Source organism: Tiliqua scincoides, chromosome 2 (assembly GCF_035046505.1).
Source record: "Tiliqua scincoides isolate rTilSci1 chromosome 2, rTilSci1.hap2, whole genome shotgun sequence".
In the NCBI taxonomy this organism is placed as follows: Eukaryota; Metazoa; Chordata; class Lepidosauria; order Squamata; family Scincidae; genus Tiliqua; species Tiliqua scincoides.
Window position 1 is genome coordinate 174,678,983 of NC_089822.1, and position 21,754 is coordinate 174,700,736.

A 21,754-nucleotide genomic window follows, 5' to 3' on the forward strand; every position below is an offset into this window, starting at 1 on the left:
GCTCGGAACGGACCGCCGAGCTGCGGAATGGGAGGCAGGGGTGTGGACAGGGGCAGGCGGGAGGTGGGGGGGAGGCAGGAGGGTCAGCGAAGCTGCGCTCCACAGGATCCAAGGCGCTCATGCACAGCTGTGCGCCCTACACGAGCGCCTTTCCTTGTAAAGTGAGTAGCCTGTAAAGGTAAAGTGAGTAGCCCCATTGCAGAGCTGCTTACCTTACTCGGGGGAAGGAAACGAACGTCCCCGTCTCCCGAGGTGCCAGGATTCGGCAGCAGCCCTTCTTGGTGCCTCCGAGCCTGGGTGCCCCGGGAAGCTCAGGATTGGGCTGCCCCCCTACAATCCTATTCACATCTACTCAGAAATAAGCACCACTGAATTCAGTGAGACTTACTCCCTAGAAAGTGTGTTTAGGATTATAGCCTTAATGGTGCAGTACGGCAAATTATATTTTGAATGACTGAGTGGTTTTATTTCTATCGAACAATATTTGCAAGAAAACATTGTTTGCAACACTTGGAAACTATTGCACATGCCACAATATAGAAGTTTCAATAGCAACCACACATTAATTTTTTAACATTCTTCAAACGACTGACAGGAGCAATTCATTGACATTATTATCTGGAAAATGTGTGTTAAGGTTCTAACATGGCATATGTGTGCTAGGAAAAGACCACCAGTACACTGAATTCCTGAACGAACACCAGTACACTGAAAGTACACTGAATAAGTGGAAGATTTATTTTAAACCTTTTGGATACCAGGCATCAATAATAAAGTGTTAGAATAAATAGTTAAGAAAGGCGTTAAAGATATAGAGCAGAACAAGAGAATCTCTGAACAAGCAAACTCTCATGCATAATGGCTTTCTACATAGTGAACTTTTGCAAGTCTGTACTTAAAAATTGCAAGCATCTTCAAAATTCAAGAATAAAATTTCCAAGCACATAGTTAATGTTCAAATGGCAGAATATATTGATTCTCTGCCCATCTCCAAGTATCTTAAGTTTACCCAGAAGAGTATTTTATTTAATTAAGCTGGTGCTTTATTAATATATATATATTCCTCTATTGATCATAAGAGAAGCTGACGCATGTTTGAGTCAGGCATACATCAGATCCATTTAATGGACCTCCACTTAGGAGAGTGGTTGGCTCTAAATCAAGGTAAATGGGAGCAAGTGCTCCTTTGGGATGGCAGGGCTTAGCTGAATCTATAACATTTTTAAAGGGGTTTTTTTTTTCCTTTAAAGCAGAAAGCATATGGAAATTAGATATGAAAATGGTCTCTCCTTGCACGTTTCAATTAAGTATGTCAATACCTTAATTAAATTGCTCAAGTTAATGAGATTTATACCAATGAGCGTGTTTTATACTTATAATAGCTTTTTTGGCTGCTGTTCAGAATGTCAAATAAATTGTGAGAACTGGGATTAAAAGTAGAAATTGACATCCTGAACTAAAGCCAGTAATTCTTCTAGACTCATTTTTCCCTCCATTCATGTGATTTTGGAGAATTAATGAACCTTGTAATAACTTTGCTCTTTTTTTAAGAGACTTTTTATCCTTCAACTCTTATATCAGTTTCTTTGCAAAGTGGTAACATTGTTATAAGGTACACTTTGATCATATATAACTATAAGTTCATTCTCTTCAGTATCTTGCAATCTATTTTAAGAATTTTTTCCCTGATAAATAGTAAATTTTATCATACAACATAATTCACTGGTAAAGTCTTAAAAACAATTCCAGAGATTAAAGGAGAAATAAATTACAGGAAAAGAATAGAAACCCCCCCAACCCGATTTTGACTTGGTATTTAATGTAAGCAATAAATAAATGCTTTAAAAATCACAATACGGAAACTTGAACTTCATTATTGAACGTGTTTCTAAAACACAATCATATGCATGTCTACTTAGAAGTATCCCCCATTTGGTTCATGTAAGAGTGTACAGAATTGCAATCTCAATAAAAAGGAAAAGACATGATGTATTCTAGACATAGTCACCTTTCTCCTTCTTGTTGACTTCTCAAGCCATTGTCGTCAAGTGTTTGTATAGGTCAGTGTGGTTCATCTGACTTAGACCCATCAAATGCAGTGATCATCTGTTTCCTAGCTGAATGTCATCAATGTGAAGTTTTAAAACTTTTTTAAAATATTGGGAATTATGGTTTATAAACCATATCTCACACAATGATTATACACTAATACTGGTCTGCTAGCAAAGTTTATCTTTTGCATTTTGTCAGCTCTGTACCTAGGATTATATGATGTGATGAGAAGTGACATGCATTATTTCCATTGATAGTAGATGATACATTTGGGAATGAGACGAAGAATGAAATGGTTTATTTGCAAAATGTGTCTCTCTTCTTAATCCTTTACAAAAATGTAACACATTGCAAGTATTTTATTCCCATTCTGATGATTTTCTTTTCAAATTATAAGCTTCTTTGAGCTTTAGGATAGTGCAATAAAACAATCTGACTATATTTCTTTTTAATTCAGCTAAGTAGGAGTGTTGCCTCATACTCACTGGCCTCACGTGTACGGAGCAAGGCATTCAGACAGGGAAAATAATATTCATTGAAAAAGTCTGGGGGGGTTGTGGAAGATCACCATAGTCTAGAAACAAAATAGAAATATGATACAAGGTGGGTGTTGGGGCAAATTGGTACACAAATGGCTGGACCTCCGTTTTTACCTACAGCACATTTTGACTGTCCTAGTTCCAATCAGCAAGAACAAAAAATGTGTTTTTAGTTCTGTCAATTGCTATTGTCACAGAATCACAAGTGTATGTGTGTTATTCTCATGATCATGATTTATGTTGCTCCTACAATCCACCCAACATTGGGGTACTCGGCCCAGTTGTTTAAAACTACTCCACACTAAGAAAAAGATATAAGAATTATTTGTCTGCAGCTGTTACCATGATCAAATTAAAATAAGAGTAACAAAATATCCTTAATCATACCAACAAATTTGCTTTTTACTCCTTTTGTCATACCATTAAGTTAATTTCTTTAATTGAAAACCTGATAGCAGATTCCTAGATAATGAAGGATGAATTTTTCAGAAGAAATCTGTTTGTTGCAAGAGCACATGAATGAAATTGTTGTTGAAATATCACAGGAGAAAAGAACATTTCAGGATGAATGTATTTTATTTGCCAGTCTGAACAATTTAAACTTAAAACGATTCAAATTCTTGTCACTTTTTTTAAGGTTAGCATAATCCTTTCTGATCAATATAACCCTAAAATAGGGAGTAAAGCTATTCTGAAATACGTCATTCTTAGTTCAAGACTTTAAGGCTGAAAATAATAAGAGTTAATACTCATTGCCTTGTTTTCATTTAAAGACATTATTTTTTAGTTTAAGAATATTTTCGGGTTGATATTAGATAGCCAAGGCATTTCAGTACACATGATAAAAGCCTTATATATTCAATTTTTATTAGAAAATACCTTTCAGAGTAAGACCTTTGTTTAATAATTACAATTAGGCTGTTAAAAATTATTTTATTTCAGAATCTTGTTTATTTTTTAACTTGAATAGCAGGTTTTTTAAAAATATGTTGGTCATTCACAGAATATATATCAAAACAATAAACTCCCTAAAAGTTTTAAGGGCTGCACATTCTCACATCACCCTGGTACATTGTTATCATGATAGTGATATCACTGTGTTAGTGATAATAACCCAAGGACAAATTAAAAGTAGGAGTTAAAATTTCACCTTTCTGTACAAAAAATCCAACAAAGACAACTTACAAAATAATTTCAAATAGACATATTAAAAAAAAAAAACAGACGGGGAAAAAAGCATGTAGGGAGAAAGTGGAAAATTTACCACAAAAAGGTTTGTAATTAAAACTCCTGTACAAACACTACCAGTGGACTTTTCACAGGGCAGTGACACAGGCTAAGATAGAGGAGAAATATAGTGAATAAGGAAGAGAGAGTTGTGTCATAAAAGTTCTAGTGGGCCATAAAAAGGTGTTGAAAAATGTGTGTGGAAAATAAGAGCTTGCAAAGAAGAACTGAGGGGGAAGGCCTATTGGGGAGTTTTCTCCTCCTGGAAATCTAAATTATCTGAATTTCCTGATGTACAGAAATTAGCAAACTCGCACACCACACTATCAGTAGGGAGCCTACACAGTTCACCAGACCATTCTTACTGAAAGATAGTAGCAGGGTCTGGCAGCCAGGCCTGAAACCTGCAAAGTAGAGACTAATGGCCCAATCCTAACCTCCCCCCGCCCCTGCCGACATAACCGTTGTTATGCAGCAGAAGCTGCATTACACCAGTTGCAACATAGCTTTTATCAAAACATGCTGCAGGCCCACCAGAGCAGATAAGCCCATGTAGGAGTTGGGGGGTGGTTGAAACATGGGAAGGGGTGGGCAGAATGAGGGTGATGGGAAGGAGGGCAGATCATGCCTGGGAGGGGTGCAGGACTAGCACTGCATGCCATATCTCAAGCCCCTGCTGGGCCTGATCCCCCTTCACAGAGCAATGCAGACTCATGCCAGCAATTGAGCTGATGCAGGTTCAAGTTGCCCCAAAGTGGCCATTGGGGCTTACCTTGGGACAAGGGCACAAATGTCCCCTTATCTTGAGGATACATCCAGCAGATGAAAATCCCTTGCAGAATACAATGGTAGCCACACAGGTGCCGCTGCACCTCTGTGTGAGGTTTATGTAGGATTGGGCTGTAAGGGTACAGTTCTAAGCACACTTACCTGGGGGCTGCAGTTTGACCCTATCTCTTCCCCTACCTGCTGGTGCAGCTGCACTAAAAAGGTGTGCACTGTATCTGGGGTGGGAGGAGGCTTTCCACCTCAGGAGGCAGACCTCCTGGGGGTCAGGAGGCTTCAGAAGGGAAAGGGGATTCCACTCTGCAATGGCTATCCTTTGACCTGTGCCAGCAGTTTTGCTGGTAGAAGTCTGAGGAGAGAAAGGGAACAGGGAGGCTGCTGCTGAAGGGGATAGAATTTGGGACATGCCACTGCCACCAGACCTTGTCCTTCCCACAGCCCCTGCCCCATTCGTCCCCCTTCCTGTCCGGTTTTGCTACTCCTTGACCCTTTCCATCCTTGCCTCCTGCACTGGCTTTCCTGTTGTGGTGGGTGGCCAGTGATCCAAAGATGCACACAGAAAGGCTCCAGTCTTCCTGCTGGTGCTCTGGCAGCAAGCTATTCACTGTGCTGCTGGAGTGTACTTTATGGCTGCTTTGCAGCAGTCTGCCCTGGTCTATGTGCATTTCGCAAGCAGGGCAGCCCAATAGGATTGGGTTGTAAGTCACACTGAACGCAACAGAACTTCCTTCTGAGTAGACATATGCAGGATTGCATTGTGAGAGGCCTTCCTCCTCCTTCCCATAACACTTAAAAGACTAAGAAAAGGTAAATTCTGCATCCATCCAGTAATTTACCCTCCACTTTAAAGGCCATACTAGGCATTAGATATGTGTCAGGGCTAAAAACAGAGCATGGTGGTGATGACCATGTTCAAGCTAGGGTTTGAGAATGAGCATGGGGGTGAGGTCAGGGGAGTAGAAGTTTGAGGAAGGGCAATGGGAGAGGCTGAATGAGTGGTCATATAACTGCCATTTAGATAGAATGGAGATAAAAGGGGTGTGGAAAGGTGGAAGATTATGTTGTGGGTAATAAACCAACTATTATTTAAAATAAGGCTTTTGCTTTATTTTTAAAAGGGTTTAAATGCTACATTTTTCTTTTAAATATACCTTGGTTAAAATGAAATCTGAATACAAGCGTATTCTTGTAGCCAAGATCCTCAAAGCTCACCATTCTTGTTCAAAGAATAATCCATGTAATGTTTCCTTTTTTGTTATAAACAGACTTACACCAATAAACAAGTCAGACCCACTTCAGATCCATTGCCTAGAATTCCATAGTCAAGGTAGATATTAGATTCTGCATAAGAGTATGAAATGGAGCTTGCAGACATGGCTTGAAATTGGCCTGAAATCTATTTCAATGACTCTACTTAAAGTATGACCATATTCTTAAGTAGACAGATAAAAACTGTCTGCCTGTCCAGAGCCTTACCAGAGTCCAGAGTATGTTCTTCATCGCAACTGTTTGCCACAGTTTAGTTTCAAAATGTATAGAGGTGGGGCCTCTGTATCTGCGAGCAATACATTCATGGATACCGAAATAGTGGATAACGAAATTTGTGGTTTTGGCCCCTTTAAACCCTGAGGGGACACCCAGCCCTCCTAATGCCTTCTAAAGGCATAAAACATCACTTCTGATTTTCGTCTGAAAACCGGAAGTTTTTTTTTGTTTGTTTGTTTTGCCTCTAGGAGCATTTCTGCGTGCCGATGCACTCAGAAAGCCCACTGGAGGCACAGGAGCCTCCACCGGTCACCTTTGGAGGCACAGGAGTTCCGGTCACCTTTGGAGGGTTCTGGCTGAGCCAAGTCTGGCTCAATGCAGGTCCAGGAAACCTGCGCTGGGGCTCAAGCTGTATATAATCCTATATAAACAGGTAAAGCAGTGTTTCTCAAACTGTGGGTTGGGACTCAATAGGTGGGTCGCAAGCCAATTTCAGGTGGGTCCCCATTCATTTCAATATTTTATTTTTAGTATATTAGACTTGATGCTCCCACAGTTTGTGACTGCATTTGGGGAAATGTTACAGACCTGCACTTTTAACAAGCTACTATGTATATGCTTTTAACAATGATAGTCAATGGGACTTACTCCTGGGCAAGTGTGGTTAGGATTGCAGCCTAGGATTGTTAAAAATGTTCTTGTTTGACGATGTTACTTCCACTCATGACATCACTTCTGGTGGGTCCTGACAGATTCACATTCTGAAAAGTGGGTCCCGGTGCTAAATGTGTGAGAACCACCGAAATAAAGCATCCATATAGGCAAAGTGAGGTCCCTCTGGTCTTTCTCTTTAGCACCACATTGGGGTGTGGAATGTTATAAAGGTTTTCTTTTCTCCAATACATGTGCAATCTACACGTGCAATATGTGTGCAGTCTGATACAGCACCACCAAAGCTAGAAACATACTGGAAGTAAATAAACTATTTACTATTCAACAACAAAAAAACCTGTTATAAGTAACTTACTATATTTACTTCCAGTTTTTCACTCATAAACCACCAAGTGTTTTAAACAATTATTAGAAACCATATAAATTTTTTAAAAAAATAAATAAATAAAATTATGAAAACAACAACTGAACAGCAGTAGCAAGTAAGGGGGTGGGGAAAGATGGCAACTGGGGCAGGGGTGGGCAGATCAGGCCTGGGAGGGGGAAGGCTCAGTGGCAGCCATGTATGCCATATCTCATTCCTCCTTGCAGACCCAATCCGCCAAACTTGAATTTGCATAAGCTGTTTATTGCTCAGGCTGGGGCTTACCATGTGGCAAGGGGGCAAATGTCCCCTTATTTCAAGGAGACCTCCAGACGTCCCCCACAGGATGTAGTGTGGACTGCACTGGCTCTGGCTGCAGTGGCATAGGGGTGGTAATGGTTGGATAGGATTGTGCTGAAAGTCTTCCACCCACACACACCAGTTTGTGCTACACAGGAAAACACCACTTCCCCTTTTACATATGAGTTATTCTTTCTAAAGCACAACACTGCTTTTAGGATTCTGTACTGTGGGTATTCATCTATATTTTCAGGTGTACAGGGGTTTCAGTGTCAAAGGACAACTAGTTTTCTACTGAGAAAAAATAGTTTTGAGATTTTTTTACTGCTATTATTGGCTTTTTATTTTATTTTTTGATTGTTGCTTTTATGATTTTTTTAGTGTTGCTATTTTGCTTCATTGCAACAAGCAGGGTAATAATACGATAATACTGTCTGCAGCTACTAATATCAACATTAGTTTTGACACTCACAACAACAAACTGATCTCATGCACCAAAACTGCCATTTCCCCTCCATTCGTTCATGCAACCAACGCAAATAGTGTTATGTGCACTACGCTTGCACAGTGTGGAATAGGAAATGTTCTATGATCTGCGGATATGCATCATTTACTGCATAGTGTGGAGGAAACAGCAAACTGCCCTTCATTATCTCTAATGGAATCTCAAGGTCAATGGCCAGTCATAAATGTCCATTTTAAATAAAATATTAGAAGCTCTCTGTCCAATGACTTTTTATACTGGTTTCTAGGGAAACTAGAAGATTTTTTTTTTTAATCATCACACATTTGGAGACTGAACCAAAAAATCATTGAAATGGTTTATTCCAAATTTTCATTTCGCATTAGGCAGAGGACTAACTTCTTGGCAGACTGTTTCAGAACCATTATATATTCACATTCCACTTAATAACATAGTACAATTGTGCATCGCTTAGCGACAGGGATGGCACCACCATCATCAAGCAAGGCTTGACACTATACGAAGCCTCCGAAGACGGAGGCTCTGAAGTGGCCACCCCACTTGAGTGTTTCTCTTTCATATGCTGCTTGGTTGCTGATACAGCTCAAGAATTCTAGCTTGTGGTATTTGTTGCAGGCAGCACAATCTTTTGTATCTCTGTGAAAAGGATGATAGATGTAGGTCTGCGCTGATCTCCACTCTGTTGTGCTGTGTATAAAAATTTGATGCAAGGGAATGAATAAGCAGAGGTTTCGGTTCAGGACAGATGGCAGGTGGCTAGGGGAATTCAGCCAAGAAAAGCAAAGAAGTAGACAAAACTCAGGCTTGCTTGCAGTTACATGAAAAGTTTCAACTGCCAGCCTTGCAAGAGATTTCCAAACTTGATTAGCCACTTTGTGCTGCATTGGTGGGACAGAAATCCATTAACAGGCTATCATGATGAACCACACACAGCAATGAAAGCTGCACCTTAAAACCCATTTTGTACCAGGAGTGCATGAACTCACCAATTGTAAGAAATGGGCTAAATAAAACTTCTTTTTCTAATTTTTTTTTTTTTGTGGAAAAGTGGAGAGATGCACTTTTTCTGCACTTTTTCAGAGCAGTAAGGTCATTCCATTTCATGCACCAGAAGGGTGCACTGTTTGCACCCTTGATCATGATCACTGTTTTTAGGGAAAGTGGGGCACTGGAATTTTCTGCAGAGTATCTCTCCCACTGGAAGTAAAACTGAAACTTCGGCATACTTTTTATGGCATACTTTTTATGGAAGGGACTAGACTTTGTAATCCACTTTGATTGAAGCCCTTCAGTAAAAGGTAAATACCTGAAATCAGCTGTGGAACAAACTGGTGTACAAACACCCCTAATGTAGGAACAGGAGTCACCTAATGCAGGAACAGGAGTCAACGTTTGTAAGTGGTACATACTTAGCTCAAGTTGAACTGCCACAACAGGTAGCTCAATGTAAAATATTGGGTTTTTTCCCCCTCAAGCTTTGTTCAGGGCATTCACAAATCAAGGAAGCCTCTCCTGAGGCCATGCCTTCCAAATTTTGCAAGAGATGGACCTGGATGCTCAGTCAAAAAAAATATATATATAGTTGGGGAGGTATTCTTGCGTGGGGGCAACTTTTGAATATGATTTACATAAAGATTTATCTGTCAGTACCTTGGACAGCACTGCCCAAAACACTGTACCTTATTAGCCACAGGTGCACATCTGCATCCATTTTGTTTCAGGAATATGGACATCCCCCCCCCCCCAAAAGCCTTTGGTAGAAAAAAGACAGATGATGTTAGTGCTTTGTGCTTCCCCTGAAGTGCAAATAAAGAAATAAAATCCTGAACAGAATCACTATATGGAACAACATAGTACGGTGTTTTGTAAGCCTTCATGTCAGGCTCTGCTGGTCATACTAAACACACCTCAGCTATACGCTTAACTAAAAGGGTATGTCTAGAATGACGGTAGTTAATAAAAGAGAAGACTCCTCACTGCATTCCATAAACATGACCAGAGTTATGAGTAGAAAAATGGAAGCGCTGTTCAGCCAGGGGAGAAGATATGCTGTCCCTCTCATGCAGAGCTAGAATGCTGTGAGCTCTTGGATGAGCTGCCTCTCAAATGTTCTCTACTCTGCTGGATCAGAATGCCAGCAGTCTGACTTTATAGCACATGACATTCAGTGCAAAGGTCCCTTGATTAGCAACACAAGCAGAGTAGAGCATGATGTTCATAAAACTGTTGACCAACCTGCATGAACAAGAGCACTAGCTTAAACTTACGGTAGGAATGCTGGCTGTGAGCCACTCAGCCCAGCTCTGTATGCAACTCTGAACCCCGACTGTGTTGTCTCCAGAAAGCAACCCTCAGGAACTGTCATCATGTCAGTGCAATAATTTGGCTGGTGTAGGTACAATGGCAGCCTCTGTGTTTGACAACTCCCTTTGACAGCACAGCCCTGCTCTAAACAAGCTTCTTGTTTCATCTTTCACTGGAAAGCTTTTGCAATTCTGAAAGATCAGTGCAAAGGGACACATGCTGTGTAACCCCTGCTGAAACTTTACACACATACAGAGAGCTGTCAAACAATTAAACCACACCTCCAGCTGTCAGAGCCTCAGAGCACTCTTTTCTTTCCAAGCCTCTGCTGGGAGAGTGACAGCTCAACAGCATGCTTCAGGTATTGCACATAGCAACAACCTGTAAGGCTTCTCTGATACGGAACCTGTTTAATTGCTAGATGAGTTTACATGCTGCACAGCACACCACAGATATTTCTTTGCCATGACAACTGATTTCAACAAAGGCCACTACCTTTATTCAAAGAATTGCTCTGCCAATAAACCACCTAATCTGAAAGAAAATTTTACCAAAGTGGTTGCTAGACTAATTCAGTAGGAGTTGCTTCCTCAAATCAGCAGCTTCCATTGCTCCCATTCTCCAACGCTCCCCTGTCAGATCAGCCTGACGTGACCAGCCTCCTTCATTGATGGGTTGGCTGTAGGCACAGCTAAGGCACCTGGGCACACCAAATTTTTTTACACCCCCTCATGGGACAAAATCTGGAAGTAACTGCAGTGATATGATGATGTCACTGCCAATTACTTCTGGGTTATGGCCTGCTCAGAGCAAAAGAAAGGGGTGGGGGAGCAAAAAAAAAGCACAGGTCACCCAACAAATCAGTAACCAACAAAAAACCACTGGCCAACTTGATGACACGCACACAATTTAATAGGAGTTCTAGTATTAGCTATTCATCATCATCATCATCATTATCAGGACTATTTATGTACTGCTTTTCAACAAAAAAGTTCACAAGTTGGCTCACAGACAAAATCAAATAACTAAATGGCTCCTTGTCTCAAAAGGGACCACAATCTAAATAGTTGCAGAACACCACCAGCAAACACCAGCCATGGGAAAAGACAATGTGCTGGGGTGAAGAGGAACAGTTATTCTCTACACACACACACCCCAAATATAGTGATTAGTCTCACTGGTCAGTTTTGACTTAAGAAAATCAACTTTTGTTACGTAAGCCTTTGTGTTTTCATTTTCTGGTTATTTGGTTAAATAACATTTGATAGAATACAGATAATTCAAAGTGTTTTGTTTTATTGCATTCTGTATTTAAACTAACTTCCTATCAAATGTTATATAACGTGATGGTTTCATTCATAAATACCAAGGTTTTCACAATTTTGGTCATCAATGTCAAACTCCCTTGACACCCCTCAAGGTCTGGTACCTGGGGGAATGTACCCCTTTCCTGCTATTAGCCATGCCACTGGCAGACTGTGGCTGCTCTTTTCCTGTTCATGTTGATTTCTCCCAGGTCTGTAGACTAGAAACAAAAGACTCTATACACCCACCCAGCAATGGCGGCGTAGAACTTGTCGAAAAATCAACTCTGCAAATACAAGCTACCCCAGTTACATTTTTCATTCATCCTCATGGTGTAGATTACAGGACACAACATGTCCTGTTTTTATGTACTGGTGGTAAATGTGATAAAGTTTTGGTGGTAAATGTGAACCAGACAATATGTTCAATTTAGTACTGCCATAAAATAATCATATTTTATTTTGGCAACAGTCATGTGTTAATTCAGGGTATCTGCTTCAATTCCTTCCTATTTTCTGCTTCACTCTCCATTTACTTCCCTCTATTCACTTTTACCTATAGGAGAAGAAGTGTTCCTATACAACTGTCATATCTGAAGCAAGCACTCAGCTCTGTACAGTATGCACTTTTTGGCATCCTTACTTTCCAATTCTTACTTTTTCACCACATGTATTTATGCCTAGGTATAAATGAGAAGTCTCCAAATGCTGCAACCTTCACTCTCTAAAAAAGCCAGCATGGTGTCCTTTGCAAGAGTGCTGAGCCCAGATACAGAACTCAAGGTCAATTCCCAATCCACAAAGCACAGTATAAAACTCTAACCTCCTCAATGGATGAAAACCATATAAGAAATTAACTTGGTAAATGACAGAAGTCTAAAAGAATTCAGAAGAAGAAAAAAATTAATTCCTGGCCTTGCAGTGAATGCTGTAGAATCCCAGGAATGAAGCATTCAAGAAACGGCCCCCACACTTCCTTCTCTATTGTCACCAACAGAACCTAGTTTGTCCATACAATACAAGCACAATGAACTGTCTTGCATGGTCAAGAATCCCAGACAAGATTCAGTCTGAACTACTCAGGGTAAGGAGAAAAGGGATACACACACTTAGACAGTTTCATTTTTCATTTCCTGACTTTCAGTCTGGCACAATATTTGGGTAGCAACCTGACTGTTACAAAATGATGGGTTGTTCTATATAATTATAGTAATTAGTAAGGTTAAATTAACAGAAGTACCCAAAATCCCCTTAGGGAGGTGAGATAAGCAAATACGAAGTATAATTACTGAAGTGGTCCTGTCTGTACCACCCTGGAACTTGATATTTGATTTGTGTTAACTATGCTTTTAGTAGTGAGGATGATTAAAGAGTAGAAAAATTAAATAGTCTAGAAACAGCAAAGTGCAATGTAAATTATCATGATGGTTTTTGTTTATGCTTCTATGCAGCAAGCTTTGTTTGGGACACTGGCAATCAGCAGGTAGCACTGAAGGCAGACTTGCACAGAGTAACAATTTGAGATGAACACTTTTATTCTCACAAATACAGAAGTGACTTAAAAGTCAAAGGAGATGTAGTGCTTATCCAACTCATTTTAGCCAAACCAGTAGTTAAGCAGCAATTTTGTACATACAGGAAAATTACCAGAGACACTGCAATTATTCTTGAATGAGTAACCCAAACTAAACCGCAAAATTAGCGCATAATCTACTCTTTTTAACAATATCACAGCATCAAAGAGCCAGAGTTGTCTCCAGATACCCACAGTGAGTGACCCAATGAGAACACCCATTCATCCTGGAAGTGAAGTATAGCTGGAAGACAGCCACCTGATGCCTGCAGTATGTGTGTGTGTGGGGAATCTGGTGCTAAATAATTTGTAGATGACCTCACTCTGGGTCAGGGTTTTTAACACCATAGAACAACTCTCTTCTTGTGATCTATTGAAAGTCATCCCTCAGCACAGAAATAAAGGTAGATGAAACAAACGTGCCATTCCCCCAGAGTGAAGAGATGATTTATTCTAAGTTTTAAAGTAGCTGTTGAAAATATGCATGACCACCTATGATAAAGGAAAGATCTGGGCATATGTCACTGTGCTGACTAGGTAGGGTTATTTATTCATTTATTTATTTATTTATAGAATTTATATCCCGCCATTCTGTCCAGGTAAAGGGCACTTAAGGAGGCTTACAAAAGAAATAATATAAAAACACAAAATACCTAAATATGTATAAAAACAAAACATTTAAAATCAATAAAACACAATAAAATTTGGAACCCAAAATTAAAACAAATTTTAAAAAAATTATGTGATGTTATGTGACATTATGTGCTGATATAAGCTGAGAAGTGCCTAAAAGGGATTCTCTTATGACTAAAAATGGCTTACTCCAAACAATTTATTGTTTAATTAAGGACCCAAATCTATCCAACCTTCTAGCACTGATGCAGTTGTGCCAATGGGGTGTGTGCTGTGTCGGGGGGGGGGGTGATGGTCCCCCCATCTGAGGCCTGCTCCAGATCATTTGTTCCCTTTGGTTTCCTTACCTCAGGGCTGCACTACAGCTGCATCGGTGCTGGAAAGTTGATTAGGATTGGGTCAAAATGTATAAAAGGTTGATGTATTTTTGAAAAAAACACAAAACAAAATAAAAACAAACAAAACATAAAACATGTTTTATGTCCATATAACATGATGTGGTTACAAAAGGACAAGTTTTACAATGAATTTTGATCTATTGCATATTCTAGTGGCACAAAATTAAATGGGTTAATTTAACTGATATCTATTTCATATTCAGAGGTTTTCATTTCTGCAACTATAAGACTTCTTCTTGAACTTCTATACACCTGTAGTTATGGATCACTGACCCTTTGTACGAATTTTGACATGATTATTGTTAAAAGAATTTGATGTAGATTCATTTGCAGGCTTGGTGCTCTTTTTGGTCTTGATAATCCAATATCTGTTGTTGCTGTCTTTGATCATTATTTTGGTAATTTTTGGTCATTGTCCATATATGAACATGGTCACTGTTCATATATGGACAGCCCTGTCAATACATTTCCGAGCTCTCGGAGTAGTTTTAAAGCTCAAATATTCCAGACTTGTAAAAAATTAATCAGTCCTATTCATCAGTAAGGACATTTCCATTAGCATATCCTACATTTTTTTAAAGTAAAGCAGAATAATGATAGTTGTCGTATGTTGATATAAAAAGAATCAAACGTGCTCCATTTTTTGTTTGTTTCTTTGCTGCTTAAAGGACACTGCATAATTAAGAGATGGTCAGGAAGGAATACAATAAGTCAATCATGATACACAAGTCTATTAGAAGATTGGCAACATTTAAGGCTCCTGCTATTTCTCAGGGGCTGCCAATTGAAGAAGTGATTTATGGAGGAAACTTTTTCATCAAGTAATAGCAAATGGTTTCCAAGCTCATAGTACTGAGCAATCTTCTGGAAGCATTGAGGTAATTCTCAGGTCTTTGTAACCGAGGATTCAGTCAAGCATTTTGACTAGCTCATAAAATGTCTATCACTTATTCAAGGTCAAAAAACCCCCAGGATAAGAACAATCTCAGGTTAAACAGGTGAATCTTGGCATTACATATGGGGCTTTCCAATAAAGCACTCAATAGCTCAGTAGATGGGAGAAAAAGCAACCTGACAATAAGCTTCTTGGATATTAATACTGGGGTGTTTTGTTCTGTTTTTAAACAGCACATTGCTATTCACGTACGCTCTTTAAATTCCAACTCAGAACTCTGCCTAAAATTGCTTATTACTTCCTCATATCATCTAGGTCAGTGTTTCTCAAACTGTGTGTCGGGACCCACAAGGTGGTTCATGAGACTATTTCAGGTGAATCCCCATTCATTTCATAGTGTCCTTTATTTTTAATATATATTAGACTTGATGCTACCATGGTATGTTACTACATTTGGGGAAATGTTACAGATCTGTACTTTTAACAGGCTACTATGTATATATGCTTTTCACAATGATAGTCAATGGGGCTTACTCCCTGGTGAGTGTGAATAGGATTGTAGCCTTTGGGATGTTTGAGGAATTTTTTTTAAACAGAACAGCAACTGCCTGGGAGCGTTAGTTCTTCTTTATTTTAAATAATTTTTTAAACTTACACTTATTGTAAACTTTTAATTTATTTACTTGATTGATTTTGTTGCAAGGGGGTGTTAAAAATGGTCCTATTTGATGATGTCATTTCCGGCCATCCATTCTAGGTTAATGACATTACTTCAGGTAGGTCCCAACAGGTAGTCATTCTAAAAAGTGGATCCCAGTGCTAAAGGGTTTAAGTAGCACTGGTCTCAGTAATAAACAGCAAGGCAACAGTCAGGTAATAAACAGCATTCTAGCAAACCTCTCAGCATCACAATACTATTAGCACATGGTCATCTGAATTATCATTTTCGTCTCTCTCTGAGAAAAACTGTCCACTGACAGGGATTCAGTTGTGTATCCAGTGGGCGTGGGGGGGGTGGATCACCCTGGGTTCCACCCTGAAAAGTCATATGTGGGTGTCTGGGGCAGCCTGACTAAGATGATACTGCCACTGCTTTGTGAAGTAGCCACTCAGCCCAGCTCCAAGCTGCTGCTTCTTTGCATACCCCCTTCTGAACAGGGGCCAGAAAGGAGTGCACAAAGAAGAGGCCACTCAGAGCTGGGCTGAGCAGCTTCTTTTTTGCCAGGAGGAAACACCCAGCAGCAGCTTCACAATGTGCCCACTGTTGCCCACTGTAAGCGATGTTGTTCAAGCGGGTTCAAGAGTTGACAGAACACCACCCAGGCAAGCACCTTGCCCCTAAAATGGAGATATATGTGTGCACATACAAGCAATTTATCTATATCTGTTATTGATGCTATCAGAATGTTGCGAACAGACAGGCCCCAGGTAATTCTGGACCATGGAAGGGATAGGAATATAATGCGGTGAAGTGATTCACTTCTGGGCCTCAAAACTCTGGTTCAAAAACAGAAGGCCTCTCTTTTCCTCTTGCTAAAAGCAGCCAGCAAATTATAAATATTTTGGACTGGCATTCGGAGATGCAGTCCTGTCTTGTACCTCTTTTATTCTGAATAAAAGACAATTTTCTGGCTCAGGTGGACATTGGCTCAGTTGAGACCTGAAATGAACCTAGATTCTGCCCAAAGTGCTGGCCATCTTAAGGGTGTGCAACAGAAATAATTAAATGGGCCCAAAAGGGCTCACAATCTAAAAAGATGCAGAAGAACACAAGCAAACAGCCAGTAGAAAAGACCACTGGTGAAGACAAGACAGTTACTCTCCCACTGCTACATATAAGAGGAACAGCCTTTGAAAAAGTGCCTCTTTGCCCAGTTAGCAAGGTTGGGCATTACCCAACTTGCTTTTCTACGTTTGGTGGAAAATAACTGAGTTTCTTATGGGAAGGGGGACATCTGCCCCCATAACCAGAGAAGCAAGTTGAACATGCAAGGAGAAAATGTCTAGGAGTGTTAGCATGTTAGTAAATGAATATACAAGCAATATGGCTTAATATCAAATGAAAAATGAAATAAACATTTTGTTCTTTATAATTATCTGAGTTTCCTTTTAAAATAAGCAGTCAAGATTAGTAAAGAATATATGATTCTTTCACATAGAGTGACATATTGAATGAGTCATTGTGACACATAATCTAAAACGTTACATCAACATTCATCTAGGTTTAATTTTCATGATGTCAGAAGTTAAGGCAATATTGCATTATACTTAAAGCTGCAGTATAAAGGGTGTGGACACCCATTCAGTTTTTTGTTCCTACACTTGCATATTGCTGCTTAGCATCTATGGTCACAGTACATCTTCTTCTATTCGAAGAAAAAAATCAAGATCTGTCCAAATTTTAAGGCAACACATTTTTTAAACACTGATTATATCTTTAAGCAGCCTGTTTTTTGTTTTTTTTACAACTACTGAGCTTCAGCTTTCTTTGGTAACTAACATCTTGAACTACTTGAGTCTGGTTCTTCCAGAACAAACTTCTGGAAGGGAGGGAGAGCCATTTTCTTATGGCCACTGCAAGAAAACCACAAGAAGCATTTTTACATCATTATTTTCCACTGCCTCCTCCACTAACAGCCCAGTCCTATTGGGGCTGTACACTGGCAGAACACATGTTCCACCAGTGTAAACTTCCTTATGGGAGTCTTATAAGGTGCTCCAGAAGCGTATAAAGTCACGTACTGCAGGAGTGCCAGTGGAGAAGCAGGATGGCCTCTTACATTCCAGCAGATCCTCATAGGCCCGCTGACAAAGGTAGAGGAGACAGGATGGGACATGTGAGGCAGAACAGAGATGGTGATGGCAGGTGGCAACAGGGGCAGGGGAGGGTGAAACTAGGTGGCAATAGGGGTGGGGGATGGCGGATCAGCTCTGGGGGTCAGATTTGGTAGCAGTGCCAGCCACCAAATCCTAGCCCTTTTCCTGGATCTGTTCCCACAGCACAAATTCATATGGACCTGTCCCAATGTTTTCAAAGCCTAGGGGAACCCTGCGGAGAACTGTGCAGGGCTCCCCAAACTTCCTGCTGCTTGCCCAAGCCCACATCATGTAAAAGCACCCCCACGCCCCCCCTTAGCAATGTGATTCTAGGGATCGTGTTGCTGCCCCCTTCCCCCACCTCTTAAAGTAACAGAGAAAGCTTTACATGAACTGTTGCGCTTCAACCACCAGTTCAAGAACCACTAGGGTTCTTTAGAACTAGGGTATTCTTTACTTCATAAGGACTAGGGTATTCTTTACTTCATAGAAATGCATGGTACAAAAAAAGGCTGTTTATAAAGCTGTTTGAAGCAGGTTTGTGCTTTAGAGGTAGGTTGAAAATGAGGTACAAAAAAAAAACAAAAAAACAGACACACGTAGGTATCCAGATTATTTAAGCTGAAAGTCAGCTGAGCACTTAGGAACGGCATCAAAAGTAGCCGCTTACCAGTGAATTCAACCTCATAAATTGTTAAACCTTGACCTGCTTTCTTGGATTTAAGTTAATAAACTCTTGCATTGAAAAGAAAGGTCATGCAAATTGTACACAATTGTACAAATTGTACACAATTGATCCAGCAACAAACACATTGGGCAGCAGTTTTCAAACTTTCTTGGAGAATATGAGCAGCTCTAAGTTCTTGTGGGGGCGGGGGGAGGCAGCGGCGCAATCCCCAGGATCACGCCACTCAGGGGGGTTGCAGGGGCTTGGTTGCATGTACCTGAGCCTCCTGCAGCCTCCCGGGGATGCGGGGAGCCCTGCGCAATCTTCTGCAGGGCTCCCCACAGCTTCAGAAGTGAAAGTAGAGCTGCCTCCAGGCTGCCCTCACCCCTTAAGGTGAAAGTGGCTAGGGCCCACAGGCTGGGGCATCGTGATGCCCCAGTTTGAAAAGCCCTGACATAGGGGTCTGGCAGGATTCCATGAAAAGTTTTGATTGTCTTCTCTAATTAGATATTTAGTCTGCTCTTCTAAGGAATTAATAAACAATTTTGTCACACTGCAAAGCCATGAGGACTGAAAGTATTCTTTCAGTTAGTGTCTTGCCTTAAGAGTGCAATCCTGTGCATGGAGTAAGTCCCACTGCATTCCGTAAGGTTTGTTCCCAGAAAGTGTTCATAGGATTGCAGCTGTAGATTTTTTCCAGTTGCAATTCAAAGTTAAAGTGGAAAAAAGTGCAATATTTGTGCACTTACAGTGCGTTGTTCACAAAGGAAACAAAATCACCTAACTAACCTCAATATTCAATTACCTTAAGAGCTTTAAATGTCTTCCTTCTGACAACACCATCAATGCTGCTGAATTCATTTCCATCTTGTTGCAATTTATGAGTCACTTGAATCATATTGATGTATGATACAAAATCATGAAAAGTAAGCCATCAAAATATAATATGTGGAGTGCATGAGCCAAATCTAATGAAACAGGTAAGAAGTCCTGGAAATTAGCATAGCTTTATATTTGAGATTCTTATAGATACCTCGCAATCTTTTTTTGTTTCTTCTTTGCTACCTATTTGATTTTTCTCTATTAATTCATATAGTTAGGTACTGAAATACAACAACGGGAGAACAGTGTTGGAAGTGAGGGTGGAGGAGAGGGGAAACCCGGAGTAGGGTACAAGGGAAAATGGATAGCAGCAAAGAGCTTTGTTAAAACTCTGATGTCCCAATCCTATTGGGCATTTATGTCGGTGAATCTTATGATCTTACCGATATTATCCGTAAGTGCCGCTGAGGTGTTGTAAATGTTGTACCACTATTGTGAGTGTTGGACCTGCCAGCATAAATGGCTGGAAGCTCCATGCACCCGCCAGAGATGGGCACAGCCTGTAATGGAGCAAGTAAGGTGCTGGTGGGGGCAGGCCATGGGTGGTTCAGGGGAAGTTCAGGAGAGAAGTAGCGCAGGGAATGGGGCAAGCAGGAGGCAGTTTAGGGTAGATCTTGGCATTGCCAGTGCACCCTTTTTTCCAGTCTGATACACTCCCTGCCTCCTTGGACTTATGTCAGCAAAAGAGATGGTATAGGTCCAAGGAGACTAAGCGCGCAATCCTAACCCCTTATGTCAGTGCTTTCCAGCAGTGCCAATGGGACATGCACTCAGGGCCTATGAGAGGAATTTTATCAGGGGGTACAAAGTTTGTTCTGGGTCCCTTCCCAAAGGGGGAGGGGGCAATGGGAGCAGGCAGACCAGGGGTGGGCAAAATAGGGTAGGGAGAGGGTGCTGATAGCCACAATAGTCTTTGGAGTCCAGGTCTACTAGGCGTCTTGATGCAGAGCCCAGGTCTACCTGACTATGTGGCATTGGCAGCTAGATAAAGTAATATGGAAAACCAAACACACTTCTAAGTCTCTCTAAAATCTTTGAAATATAGAAAATCCATTGCAGAAAATTAGCATCATCATATTTAGGCTCACACTAGAATGGACCAAAATGAACTTCTGCAGCAGCTGTAGCTCCACAGCTGGGTCCCTGCTTCTGTACACTCCTTCATGGTTATGGGATCCACAAGCCAAAGAACTACTGCAGCAGGCCGGTTTCCTCCCAGATTTGACACTGTGTTAAGGAAGGTCATGGATGCATTCCTGGGCCTGGTGTGCATGGCTTGCAGCAGCAGTTAACACTGCATGCATGTGGTTGTGCACCAGCATCATGGTTAGGCAGCGAGTTCAGGCGCAATAGGAAACTGTCAGATCCCAGAATCTTTCTGGAGCCCCTTTCTGACCCTGGGCCCGGGTACAAATTACCCCCTTTACCCCCCTCTCCTAGGCCCTGCATGTGCTGCATCCTGCAGTTGGGTGTCACTCACAGAGGCCTCCTCAAAGTAAGGGAATGTTTGTTCCAGTACCTCAGAGCTGCACTGCCCTTATGTCAGTGCTGGAAAGCACTGAAATGAGGGGTTAGGATTGTGCCCTAATTTAGTGTCAGGTGCTCTATGGAGAGGTAAGTTAAAATGTTTTTATTTATCTCTCCCAGGCCATATAGTTGCTGTCCCACCACAGTATGCAGCATGTGCTCCGTTGGTGTGGCTGCATAGTATAAAATGGTGGGGGATAGGAGTGGGCTGTGGAAGCTGAAAGTAAAAATATAAATTCTAATGCCACATCTTCCAAGTAATTAGCTAGACCACTAACAGCACAATCCTATCCACCTTCTGAGCTGATGTAGCCATTCCTGCGACATCTCAGAGTGTTGCAAATGTGCCATAAAAGATGTTTGTAACTACTCTTGAGGTAGCAGCACCTGCCCAAAGGCCTGTGCTGGTCTGCCAGCATTGTATCCAGGAGCAGTACCGGCTGGTGCAGGTAAGTTGCACCAGGTAGCCCAGGAGCATGGGAAGGATGGCAGAGAGGTGGGGAGGGGCGTTTCTGGGTGGGGGGTGGAATGAGGGGCAGATCAGGCCCAGGAGGTAGGCGGGATCAGCAGAAGCCTGCTCTGCTATATCCTAACCTTCAGGCCAGGCAGTCCTACTCAGGGCTTCCTGGATTTGGACCAGCTATCTAGCGGGTGCAGATCCAAGAAGCCCTGCATGGGTGGCTGGGGCATTACTCAGGATAAGGGTAAATATATACCCCTTACACTGATGAGACCCCCCAGCTGCCTTCTAACCTGTGCTGGATCCAGTGCAGACCATGTGGCCTGGCTGTGCTGGCGCAGGTTAGGACTGGAGTACCCACTTCTTACATGCACTTCTTACATAC

At 41.2% G+C, this 21,754-nt stretch overlaps 1 protein-coding gene across 1 annotated transcript in view; it reads right to left on the reverse strand.

The window, feature by feature from the left end:
- The window catches only part of SLIT3 (slit guidance ligand 3), a 534,848-nt gene that overhangs the window by 283,007 nt on the left and 230,087 nt on the right, over positions 1–21,754 (reverse strand). The window lies entirely within an intron of this gene.